The 13287-nt window shown below is 37.6% G+C and overlaps 1 protein-coding gene across 4 annotated transcripts in view; it reads left to right on the top strand.

Moving 5' to 3' along the window:
* SAMD12 (sterile alpha motif domain containing 12) overlaps positions 1–13287 on the top strand; it is a 193941-nt gene that overhangs the window by 29817 nt on the left and 150837 nt on the right. The window lies entirely within an intron of this gene.

The following is a 13287-nucleotide window of genomic DNA, read 5'->3' as shown; positions in this document are numbered from 1 at the left end:
TGCTATTAATCCATTTTTCATTCAAGGCTCATTGCTTTCAATCTTAGCAGCATGCTTTATATTGTGAAAGATGTTGTGAATGCCTTTTCATTATTAAAGGGTAGATGTGACTGAACTTCAGCACACCTATGCTGAAAATACTGTCTTCTATCTCAATAAAGCTTGTGATAGGTTTGAAGATATATTTTTAAATAATCAATGTACTTATTGACTGAATAGAAAAAAAAATCTGGAGGTAAAGGCTATGACAATAGTATGTTCTTGTTCAGATATCACTGTCTCAAGCTTACTTCTCTTTTTGTCAGTTGGAACTTCTGCATTTTTTTAGGTTTGTCCTGAAGAGCAAATAGCTTGTCAAAATTGCCAACATTTCAGCATTAGGTGGTAATATGTGAAGCTGATGAGGAAAACTGAGACAGGATAAAAAATGAGCTAACCTGCAAGTGTACTAAACTTTCCTGAAGCCTTTATTGTTGACTGTAGAAGAAGAATCTGAAGTGCTTGTTAAGGTTCATGCTTATTTAACTGTCATTATGGATTTCTTTTTCTGTGGGGAAGGCTGTTTTGTGGCTTACAAACTGTAGTTAATGGTCCATAGTGACTGGTAGCAGATTATTTTGGAAAAGTTTTTTGCCTGAATAATAATCAGCTTTGTTTTTCCTAGCTGCTGTTTCATGTTCCCTTACTCTCTCTTGAAATAATTTAGTATAATAAATTAATAATTTAATTTTTAAAGAGTATTTTCTAATGGGAGAAAAAAAAAAGAACAGTGCCAAATAAAATGCTTAGATCAGGTAAGAGTTCAGCATGTTGATTAAACTGTCAAATTCAGATGAAATTCATTTAGTTGTGTGTGTCCATTGTACGTACTGTGCCTTCTGCTTTTTGCTGCATGCTCATTACCTTCTTCCTCTCAGAACCCTCTCCCATTGTTAGGTTTCTGTTCTGGATTTGTGGATTGTTGTGTTATCATGTGTTGCCACAAACCTGCTTCCCTTCAGGATCTAACAAAGGCTTCAACAAGGCTGGAGAAGCGATGGCATGCAGTGGAAGTGTGTCCTAGCTGAACTAAGCTGATGATAGAGCACCCCATTTAATGATGTAGCACATTTCAGTCCCCAGCCCCTACTTGCTCTCATTTTACTGAGTTGGCAGCTCAGCTCTGACTTCAGTGAGTTGATCAGTTTTTCATCCACCTGAATTATCTCATTTTGGCTTTTATTAGCAATAGGGTACTCTGTACTGGTAGATTAAGAGTAACCATTGAGAACTGTCCCCTTTGGCAACATTTCCTTGTTAATTTGGCTTATTTTAACCACTTTACCATGCTGGCAGTAGTTAAGGAGAGTACTGCTTTGCTGCCTTTGCTGCTGGGAGGAAACTCCATGGAAATGCAATCTAAATAGAGCTAGTGGATGACTGAATCAGATTTGGAGGATGAACAGTGGATATCAGTCTTAAGAGAAGTAATATTAATAACCAAATGTATTTTGATTTTACACTATTTCACCATCTTTACCAAATGCTTCAATTTGTTCTAATGCAGAAGAAATGAGAATTGGATGATCTTACAATAAAACTTTGCAAGTATTTTTTATGCAGAGAAATGTAGCAGCCCTCTGCATCCAGTGTTACAATTATGTGAACAATATAGTGGGAAATAGTGGAATATCCATCTCATACACTTCAATATATGATTGAGCTCAAAGTTTCAAAAGAAAAAGCCAAGGAAAGCATTGGCTGCCTGTAGGGATAGTGGGTGCATGATGGAGATCGGACAAGTTAGCAGGTTATGGGCAGCAAGAGGCAATTTGACTGCAGAGGATGAAATGTAGTATAAAGGAAGAGTAATTTCTAGGATGAGTCTGGATATTCCACTGTATTTATAAATCTTAGGATTGAGGAGGAGGTAAAAACAGGAAATTGTTGCTGCTGCATACAAATACAGAAGAACAATAAGGCTGCTGTGCTGACATAAGCAAGTAGGACTATGAAACAAGGCAGAATTTGAAACTTTCATACCTATTAGAAAGTTCCTCTCATAGTTTTGTTAATTGTTGTTAATCTGCCACATATATAAACAGATTGACTGCAGCCTCTCTCTTAGCAAAGCTCCTATCAGTTGTTTTTCTTTTAATCCTGGTCTAAATAGATTGACAAGGATTATTGTGTAAGAACAGTAAATTGAGTTTCATTGAACTTTGGAATCAGCATGAAATATAAGAATGTAAGTGATGAGCTTGAGGTGTTTTATTAATGTTTTAATCAGTGAAGCAAAACAAAACAAAAACCATATGTGAATATTTCTTCTCTACTTTCACTTTTCAAATTAATTATCACACAAGGTTTTTATGATTATTAGTGAAAGTCTTTAAGACCAGTGAATTTTGTTAGAAAAGTTACTCTGATTTCCTATTTTTATGCTCTTTAAGCATATATATATATATATATATATATAAGGATTTAGCTCTTACACTGTTGCAACGCAAATCTCACATGATAAGTAATTGCGACAGTGCTAGCAAGTACTTTCAAATGATGTGCCAGAGTACTTCAGTGCATCTTTATTGTGTTTTATGCCTGTATTTAGAAGTGATCAAGATGTTAGATAGCATTCCTAGAGGTTTTTCTGATAATATTAGCTAAGAGAATTTGTAGATATCAATAATATTTTCTTGTGTGTCAGGAAACAGCCTTTTCTTATGTGCTTCTGTTAATAATTGTGTGTAGTAAAATAATAACTGGTTGTAGTACTGTGTTCAAAGAAATAAAACAGCAGCAGGATACAAGTGAGGAGGAAACATCCATCTCTACGTAATCTTCTCCATGAAAACACAGAAGGATATTTCATTGCATGAAGAAAGCCTTCAAAGGTGGTGATTATTTCTCATGTAGGGACAGTTCAAACGTTTTTGACTTAAGTTTGGAAAACCCCTGTTGACCAAGGAGGTTTTGGAAATGTCCTCATAAACAGCTGGTGATAACATGTTAATTTATAATTGTAAGGTGGTGGTATAGCAGCTGTGTACAAGAGGTGATCATCTCCATGTGGGAAACTTCAATCACAAGGTGAAATGGGAAAGAAATGGGAAGGTGTGCTACTGCATCTCAGAGCAGTTGGGCTCTGGTGAGCCAGGAGCAGAAGAACAGCTTAAATGTATTAGGTGAGACAGGGCAGGTGAGAAAATGTGAAAAGTACTGACACACCTCTTAGACAAAGCTGAATTCCTAAAAGCTGAAAGACAATAGAATGCAGTGCCTTGCAAAACTCCCTGGGGCTGTCAAAGTGCTGCCTGTCAGTAGATGGTGCTCTTAATATCAGCTATTTACTGTTGCTGCCTGTGTTTGGCCATGTTTTCATCTAAAAGGTCTGGTAACATTCTTTAACAGTTCATTTCTCTGAATTCTGATTCGTGGGAGATTAGAAAATTGAGTCTTTTGAGGGACTGCCAAAACAAACAAAAATATAAAAAGTGTTTTCTAGGTGCCATTGAAGCATCCCCCATCCTCGAACTTTTTCAATGACTTTTGCTTGTGTTTGTGTACTCTTTTGAATTTGGACAAATTCAGAAGCTTTCAGTATAAAACCCTTGAACAGATACTGTGGATTGGAGAATATATAGCAGACTAATGCCATTTGGCAACTGACCTGTAAAGCACTGCAGTAACATGGTCTAAAATAAAATTGCAAAGCAGATTTGTCAAGCCATTTGCAATTTTTAAGTTTGCTTTTCCATGTTTACTTTGTAGTTTTACCTGCTGTTTCTGGATAGATAGGAATAGGTTTATTTTTAAATGTAATGCTTCTTAGAAAATACTTAAATGAATCAGTGCAATTGAGTGTTTTACCTGGAGTCATTCACGCATCAGTAATTGGATGGATATAAAAACCTGCATAAAAATGAAGATTTCCTTACTAATGTGGTTGGAGTAATATTGGGCCTGTCTGTATATTCTTTTATTCAGAAAATATGCCAGCTCTGAAGGAAAATATGTTAAATGTGTTAATTGTTTAAAAATATCACTTGCCAAAGGCTGCTGTTGAGACAAAAGCCCTGATCTGGGTGACAGAACAGCATGGCAGACCTAATGGGAAATTTGAGATGTTTTAAGTTATGTGTGTCTTTATGCTGTAGTCTTACAGAACATCAGCTATTTAGCCAAGAGTTAAATTTTGGCTTGTGAGATGGATTTGCCCCTGGAGTGAATCTTGAGAACTGCGTGCTCTTCACTGCCTGAGCTACTGGTCTTTCTGCAAACAGAAACTGAAGGATTAGTGTGAATTTTTCATGTAATCTTAAACTGCAATCAAATGGTCCAGGAAAGAGAAGGGAACTGAGTTTCTTTACGAAATCTAATTAAAATACTTCAAGTTCTTATTCAGGGCCCATTTGTCTTCCCTGGACATTAATTTAGTTATCCCTTCACAATCTCTCTCCAGAAATGATACATATGCAGTCAACACATTACAGCAGATGAGTATTGTTCCTTATTATGCTTAATTTACCTTCCTTTAGCCCTTGCCTCACTTTCATCTCCTTATGACATAAGTTCCTCATATTGAGGTCAGGTGGGCATAATATTTTTATTGAAAACCTCAGTGCCACATTTCTGTGTTTTCACACCTCACAGGTGCCTTCTCCAGGAAGATGTTGCTGGCACATTTTGGGCATATTTGGGCTTCATTTTTTAATGATACCTGAAACAGAAGATGCAAATTTTCACTGGCATTCCTGCCCTGCTTAGCCTCCCTGTGGTGCCTGTGGGATGTTCCTGGGAACTTCCCATGTGGGCTGGTTTTAACACCAGCAGGAAAGCAAGCTCCAGATAAGCCATTCCCCATCCAGTAAAAGAGGGGCAAAAAAAGAAGGACTATGGGTCTCCTATAGGAATTTGCTAAATGCCCAAAGCAATGGAATAAGACACTCACAGTAACAACGGTATTAATAGCAAAAGGGCCTGGGCTTTGTGGATCCCAGTGTGGGGGATAAAAGGGCATTGTAGTGCTTAAGTTCTTTTTATGAATATAGGACTTTATAGGGATGATAAGCAAATACAGGAATTCCCCTATTAGTTTCTCAAAAGTAATTAGCAATAAATTACATTGACATCAGAAGTGCTCTGCTTGTTTTGAAAAATAAGTGTTGGATCTACCTTCTAGATAATTTATTTGAGAAATCCATTATGACCTTCTATACACAGGCATTGCAATGCTCTTGCATGAATCAGGGCTAATCTGACTCTTCTATCAACGGCTGCCTTTTTTTCTCCTGTTTTTGCTGGATGTCTTATTGGGGAAGCAAGAGATTGACCTGTCAAGTCAGGCTCAGACCTTTTCTTGCTTGTACTTATGTACTATAAAGTTGTTCTCCTCAAAATATATTTGGCTCAAGAAGACATAGTTAAGAGTCAACTGGCAAAGATATCTAGAAAACTTTGCTGCTGGGGTCTAAAATGCCTTGGCTGCTGCACCTGCCTTGTGCATATGAATGAGCCTATCCATAAAGACCGAAAGTTGGCATGGAAAGGTTATCCTACTTTTTACAGTGCAAGCCTCTTAATTGGCACATCTGCTGGAAGCAAAGGTGCCAAAAATGTGATTCACTTGGAAGGAGTAGACCTTATAAGAAAGCCTGTCATTTAATAGGGATTAAGATCCTCTCAGGATACTGGATGTTCTCCTTGTACAAATGTACTGTTGTTGAGCTAATGGCGGAATTAACCTCACTACTTGCTAACACTGAAGTTAGAGCTTTTATAGCTCTTCTCTTATAGAAATGCTTCACTGTTTGTGTGTTTAAGATGAAGAAATGAATCATCTACCTCTGATATACAGCAGCTATTAAAAAATACACAATGTTGAATATCTTCTCAACAGAATACTGTAATTATAAATGGAAGGAGTGAGGTGTGGTCTGTTCTGCACAGATTTGTTATGACAGGGAAATTCCATTAGTAAATCCCCAAAATAAAAATAAAAAAAATAAAAAAAAAAAAAAAAAAAAAAATTGCCAGTATCATTAATGACAACTCCCCAGAAAAAGGTAATACCGCCTCGGCAAAAACAATATTATGCCATTGATGTGTATTTCTTTAAAAAGCATGTCACCAAAACCAAAATAACCCCCACTGACACTCTTAACTACATGTTTGTGAGGTCAGGCTTAGCTTTTGATTAGAATACTCTGAACATTTTGTTTGCTACCAGTGCTACCTGAAATATCTGGAAAGACTAGGGTACTGCTCTGTACAGCCTCTTCCCCTCCCCCCATTAAAGATCTATTTGTATTGTTGTTTAATCCCTAGTAAAGAAAATTATTTTTATAAGCCTTAGAAAATTCTGCTATTAATCTACACATCATAATTTTTAATTGCTACATTTCAGTTCATAGCCATGTTAATATGGATGATGTGAATATGAAACAAGTACATTTAAAACTGTCATGGTCCTGTCTAGTTTTTCTCATTTCAAGGCAGCTTGTTTTGTGATTTGTACTGCTAACAATTGGTAATTGAGCTATGCTTGAAAGGATGAAAAGACAGGTGACTGAAGAACTGCAGATAAGGTATCATCAAATACATGTACTTATTAGTCAGATGTAGTCTTATGATTTACAAAACAAATGCAGGCTGACCAACTTCCTTTAACTCTTTTTAACAAATTTGCAAGTGTAAATTCAAGACTTTGTTCTGTCCTTCAGATCTCTACATTTTTAGCTCTTGGTTTTAGCTGCTTATTTTTCTGTAAGTAAGTAAGTCTATAAGGCAATAAGATTTTAGTGTATTATTTTTAAGTTTGTGCTAATTAAGCATTTTTTCAGTCTAGTTTGACCAGTGGATTTTGTTGCTCTACAGGCTGTATTTTAGGTAATAAATTCTTCTATGTGACCATTTTTAAAGAAGTATGTGAGCAATTCTGAGAAAATCAGTGTACCTACTTATATACCTATTATATACCTGTTTTGTATTTATCTTAATGGAATTCCTGATATGCAGTCTTGGTTTGGTTCAACTGTAGATATGCTGCCTAAGCTGTAACTTGCAGAGTGCCAGAATTGGTTTAAAAAAAAGGAAAAAGTGAGAATGGAGACTCATTTGTAATTGTCAATTTTGTAGTATGGGTAGATTTTGGTTGTTGTTATTTCTTTTATTTTTTATTTTAATCTAGACATGGAGAAAATATATTTTACAAATACTGAACTTCCTCAGAACTGGAATTTTAGTTGCTGTGAAAGTATTTCAGAATTCAGGAGAATCTGTTGGGAAATGGGGAGCTACGTTTCATCGCCATCTTAGTTATTACATATTCCTGTTTGCTTTCCTGTATGGATGGATTTCCTGTATGTACCTGAATGGATTTGAACTTACGGCTCTATCAAGATGGGGTACTCTTCTGTGGCTAATCCATGTCTGAAGAGAATATTCAGTGATGAAAACTTATGCCATGACTCTTCTTCACAGTGGGTGTAGTTCTTAGTCCATGAGACAGGATAAAAAATGAGCTAACCTGCAAATTGTTTGTGCCAGGTCGAGGATGAATGTCTCAGATTTTTATTTTTGTTGAGGTGGATGGTTAAGTGCAGTAAAAAACATGTGCTAGTAGTTAAGTTAATTACTTGTAAATTACTATTAATCCAACACCACTAATTAAAATTCATCCTGTTTCTTCTTTGGCTGAAGAGTTTTAGTAAGCAGGCTAGAGCAGGTCAAGGAGGAACCTTTTCTCTTCATAGCTGTACAAGGCAGGTTAGTTGGGCACCTGCTGTGTAAGCAGAAATTGTCTGTTCTCCAGATCTGTGCAGGATACAGAGTAAGTTTCTGTTTGTAAAACAAGAAGGATTTGTATTTACTTGTGAAGATGGTAAATCAGTTATATAAGATTGTGGTGGTTAGAGCCAGATTTGGACAGGTTTGAAGTGTCTGAGGTAGAGAAGGGGAATCAGAACCACATGAATGAAGAAGTGTCAAAGAACCTTGTCATACCTTATGAGGTAGCAACCCCCACCTCAACAGAGCAACTCTTCCTCTCTTCCTTCTTCATTTTCTCAGCAAATATCCAAAAGCAAATATTTAATTTTTGGACTGGAAGGAATCCACTGTAGTGAGTTTAAAGGCTCTTAAATTTGGCGAGATTAAAAATACAGTTTTTTACATGAAGTGAATTTTAAAACGTTAAATGCTTTGATTTGGATTTGGAGGTCAAAACCTAAAATTGATGGTGCTCCTGGTCCTACTTGTGATTTTAGTCCCAACTCTGTCCCAGTTGTGGCTTTCAGGATTTTTGCTAGCAATTAGAATGATGTTAGGCTTTTGACAATGCTGAGGAGTGCTCTGTCTTCTCCTTTTTCATTCTGACATTTCAGTTCTTCACTGTTTGCTGATAGTGCCACTGCCATTTATATCAACACCTGCATCTGCCAGTCATGATTCTTGCTTTTAGAGTGGGATATTTCATGGAGAGAGAGAACTCTTACAGGAAATGTGTCACCTTATTTATCTTTGCCTGTTGTCTTGGTTCTGTCTTTATCCTGATGAGGGTAATGCTCAGTGATATTATTTGGATATCTTTAGCCGTTCCTATTGGTGGTTATACTTGCAATAGCCTTCAGAGGGACTTAACTCCCTCTTACCAACTTCTTACTTTTCAGATAAGTCTCATTATATTTCATAATTTGTTTCTCTCCCCTCCCACTTCCCTCCCTTGCAGTCTGTTTGTAGTATACCTGTTTGTGGCACTGGTAGAAAAGGTGCTGGATTGGGTCCGTCCTGCTGTTGCTTGAAAGGCAGGGAAAGCCTCCTCTTTGTTCAGTCTTTGAACAAGTGGTGGTGCTACATGGATTTGGGACCCTGGGGTAGAAGTTTCTGCTTGTGCAGAGCTGGCTTTAAACACCATTAGGGCATTGTCTTGGCAGGGACAGCCCTTTATAGTCCACTGGAGGCAACAAAAATCAGCTGGTGAGTGAGTTTGGCCTTGGTGGTGTGAAAAGGTGGAGAGAGACTCAGGAAGAGACAGGAGACAGTGAACCACTGCTGCTAATGTAGGAGGGAGCCCTGTAGCAGTTTTTTTTTTTTTTTTTTCCTCTCCTTTTCCTTTAGGAAGAGGAAGGCTAAGAACAGAAAATCTACTTTACAGTACTTTTTTCACTTTTCTCCTACCTTCCATGACTTCCCTGTCAGTCTCCAGTCTTTCCCCTACCTGGTCCTTTCTGGAGAGGGCTGTCCTGGTCCTGTTCACTGAGTGCTCAGAGCCCTGAGCTGGTGCTGCCCCAGTGTCATCTCCTTCTCTAGCTTTCTTCTTTTCCCCCAATACCAGAAAACTCACCATCTGTTCAGTGTCTGGATTTCTGATCCAATTCAAGTTTTAAACACTCAATCTTTTATCAGAAATCTTTTTAACATTCAATCTTATAAAAGATAAGCTGTCTTGCAGTATTTTTCTAGTTTGTTTGTTTTGTAATAAGTGCATTTCCTTTGGTTTGTTGTTTTCATGTCTTCTTAGCATTAAAATTCTCAACAATATAGATGGGAACCCAATACAATGGAGATTTCAGTGGTTTTATGACATTTCTTATTGCTGTAATTTTCTTCTGTCTTTGCTGGAAAAATCTGTAAGTATAAACTCTCTGACTATCTGAGAAAATGTATTTCTAAACAAAAATGTACCCTTTCCAGATTTTTCAATAGTTTACGATAACACATTCACAAGTGTGGTTCATTTTTTTTTCCTGGATGTAAAGCCACATTTATGTTAGCCATTGATTCTGAATTCTGTATAAGCAGTTTAATGTTGGAGAAGTAATTTGGAATATATGATATTTTCTCAGCTTTAGAAATATAACTAAAGCATGTTTAAAAAAAAAAATCATGGTTTTGAAATTCTTACTTGGCATTGCTGCTCCTGCTGCTTCTTGTCATAAAATGATGAAGATGATGCTGTTAGTCTTGCTTCTGGAGCAGCCTGAAAGATTTTATAACTTAGATCGCTCCTGGAGCTATGTAGTAAAGTTCCCTGCTTTATGTATCTGTGTCAGATAAACATAGTATTTTATTTTTATAATTTTTAAATATATCATTGACCATTTGTAGTTTGCTTGCAGGAGTCATTATATTTTGGTTTAAGAAATATTTCCTTCTCAACTTGATGTATAAAACAATCCCTTCCAGTTTCTTCCTCTGAGCACAGACATGTCAATGGTTTTCTGACCCATTTTAATGTTTTGTGCCCCAGCTGACTCTGTATTATTCTTGTGACAGCGACCCATACTGCTCTCTCTGTCCCTGCTAGGTCACAATGACCTCACTACTTCTTTCCTTTGCTTGTCTCATATCACCCCTCATAGTCCCCTTTTCCCTCAAACTGCCTGACTGGGCTGACATAATAGTTCAGCACTGAGCAGTTGCATCTGAAGCACAGCTGGAAGAACCCACACTGCTGGTCTAATAAATTGTGGTGCTTCTCCTTGTGGCCTCGCCTTGCCTGTGTTCTGTCGTTTTTTCAGCTGGAATAGACTTGGTTTTCTTCTTAGTCACTGGTACAGTGCTGTGTTTTGGATTCAGTAAGAAAATAATGTTGGTAACATATGGATGTTTTGGTTGTTGCTAAGCTGTGCTTGCCCTGAGTCAAGGACTTTTCAGTGTCTCATGCTTTGCCTGTTAGAAGCTCTAGCAGGAGCTGGGAGGAAGCATGGCCAGGACAGGTGACCTGAATGGGTATGTTCCAGAGGATATCCATTTTTAGTATGAAAATCTGGGTTTTCATATTAAAAATGAATATCCTATGGAATATATTCCATTCCATAGGATATAATTTTTAGTATGAAAATCTAGGTGGGTGTTGGCCTGGCCAGTGTGCTGGTTTCATCTGGGGTAGAGTTAATTTTCTTCACAGTGGCTAGTATGAGACTATGTTTTGGATTTGTGCTGAACACAAAGTTGATAATATAGAGATGCTTTTGTTATTGCTGAGCAGGGCTTTCAGAGAGCCGAGGCCTTTTCTGCTTTTCATATGGCCACGGTGGCGAGGAAATTGGGGGTGCCTGGGAAGCTGGGAGGAGACACAGCCAGCACAGGTGACCCAAGGGCCTAAGGGAAATTCCAGACCATATGACATAATGCTCAGGATATGAAGTTGGAGGAAGAAAGGACAAGGGAGTTTAGAGTGATGTTTAGAGTGATGGTGTTTGTCTTCCCAAGTCACTGCTGCATGTGATGGGGCCTTGCTCTCCTGGAGATGGCTGAACACCTGCCTGCCAATGGGAAGCAGTGAATTAATTCCTTGTTTTCCTTTGCTTGTGTGTGTGGCTTTTGTTTCCCCTATTAAATTGTCTTTATCTCAGCCCATGAGTTTTCTGGCTTTTACCCTTCTAATTCTCTCCCTGACCCCACAGGTGGGAGAGGGACTGAGTGGCTGTCTGGGCTTGGCTGGTGGCTGGAGTTAAACCACAACAGCCAGAAGGAGCCGAGCATGGGGATGGGCCAGGTATTGCTGAGCAAGTGGTCAGCAACTGTACTGGGCATCACTTGTTTTACTGGAGGGTTATTTTCTTTCTCTTTCTTCCCTTCCTTTTAATCACTATCATTAGTATCATCATCATTATTATCATTGCTACTATTAACATTAATATTATTATATTTTATTTTGTTTCACTTATTAAACTCTTCTTATATCAGCCCATGAGTTTAACTTTTTTTATCTGGTTCTTCTCCCCATCCCTCTGGGGGAGAGAGTGAGTGTGGTATTTACTTGCTGGCAGTGTCTAAACTGTGACAGTCCTTTGACCAACACAGCTGCAACAAAATTGGTTCTGCTTTGTCTTTTTCTAGTTAAACTCAAAACCCCAGAGCAGAGTCTCTCAAGATGTATATTGGATCAGAATCTGCCTTAATGCTTTCAGCAGTGCCTTTTTATCCATCTGTTTCATAAATGAAACGGTAGGGTCTGACCTGGGGTAAATTTGAGTGTAAGTATGCATTGACCATGCTTACATGTCAGGATCAGTATGCTGGCAAACCAGATGTTACAAACAGTATTATTCCACCAACCTGCAGCCCTGTTTGAGCACCCGCATCTCCACAATCCCTGACTTTTGTAATCTGAGCAGGTTTGTAAATACGCAAAATGTTAGAGTTGGAGAAGCACTTTCAAATAGCTTGTCTCAAAGTATGTAGTGTAGTTTAAATTATGAGATTGAATCCTTCGTCACTCAAAAATACAGAGGCCCTTTCTTTATGGAGTAAAATATGATAAATAAAGACAGAGAAATTCTGGTGAATAAATTGACCTTCAAAGCTGGCAGGCTTGGTAAATTGCACCTGGAAGGCTGAAGAGATAACTTGTCTGTCATTGCTTAGGAAGAGCACGGCTTGGTAACTGATGCTACTTTGAATACTGAAATACACTCTGTAGTAATGCACAGGCTGTAAGTTTGATTTGTTTATTTATTTATTCTTGAGTTAGTGACGTTGAGTACTGTCTTCCCTGCACCATGGAACAAAGAGCATGAAATTTTGGCAAGTAGTAAATATGTTTTTTCTTCTTGGCAGTAATTTTTGTATTTTGAGATACATGTAACAAAAGCTGGGTTTGGGCATTCTAGAAGAAAAGGTTTGTCACAAAATCCTGAAGAAACAGGTTTTCCTTCAAATATACAAGCAAAGACCAGACTGTAGACTTCTATTCTCATTAGGTCTATATCTGGCACAAGACTTGGCACAGCATTTGGCAAGATTAAAACTATTACAGAGTTGCCAGCAAAGGGTGATCTTAGGATGAGTTTATGTCAGGAAAATTAAAAGGAAGGCCGGATCAAAGGTATTTTTTTTAATACATTATTTTATTTTAATCAGTTTGGGCCTATTCTTTGACTGAGCTAATAAACAGAAATAAAATAAAACACACTATGTTTTTCACCTATCTAGGTAGTTCATATGTAGTTAATGGCAGGGGTGTCTTTTAGTAGGTATGTTTAGGGGACAGGTAATTTTCTTTGGTTTACTGGGAGGTTTTTTGTATGAGATCTAGCCTTCAGAGCAGGGAAGAAATGAAGAAATGAATTTTGTGGGACGAAAGCATATTTTTAGGAGCCTTTTATTTGGAGCATTTGGTTAGAAAATATTTTGGGTATGATGTTCCAAAAATGAAAGTGAATACATGCTTTAGTACCATTGCTTTAAACCCCGTTTATTCTTCTAACTCATCAAGTCCTTAGGAATTAGAAAACTAAACCTAATATTTGATGTTGTCCATGTAAAAATGTCCTCTTTAGACTGTAGTTATAAGTTTAAATG

Source organism: Vidua macroura, chromosome 1 (assembly GCF_024509145.1).
Source record: "Vidua macroura isolate BioBank_ID:100142 chromosome 1, ASM2450914v1, whole genome shotgun sequence".
NCBI classification, from domain to species: domain Eukaryota; kingdom Metazoa; phylum Chordata; class Aves; order Passeriformes; family Viduidae; genus Vidua; species Vidua macroura.
The sequence above is the reverse complement of the archived record's forward strand: the minus strand, read 5'-3'. Positions and strand labels throughout refer to the sequence as shown.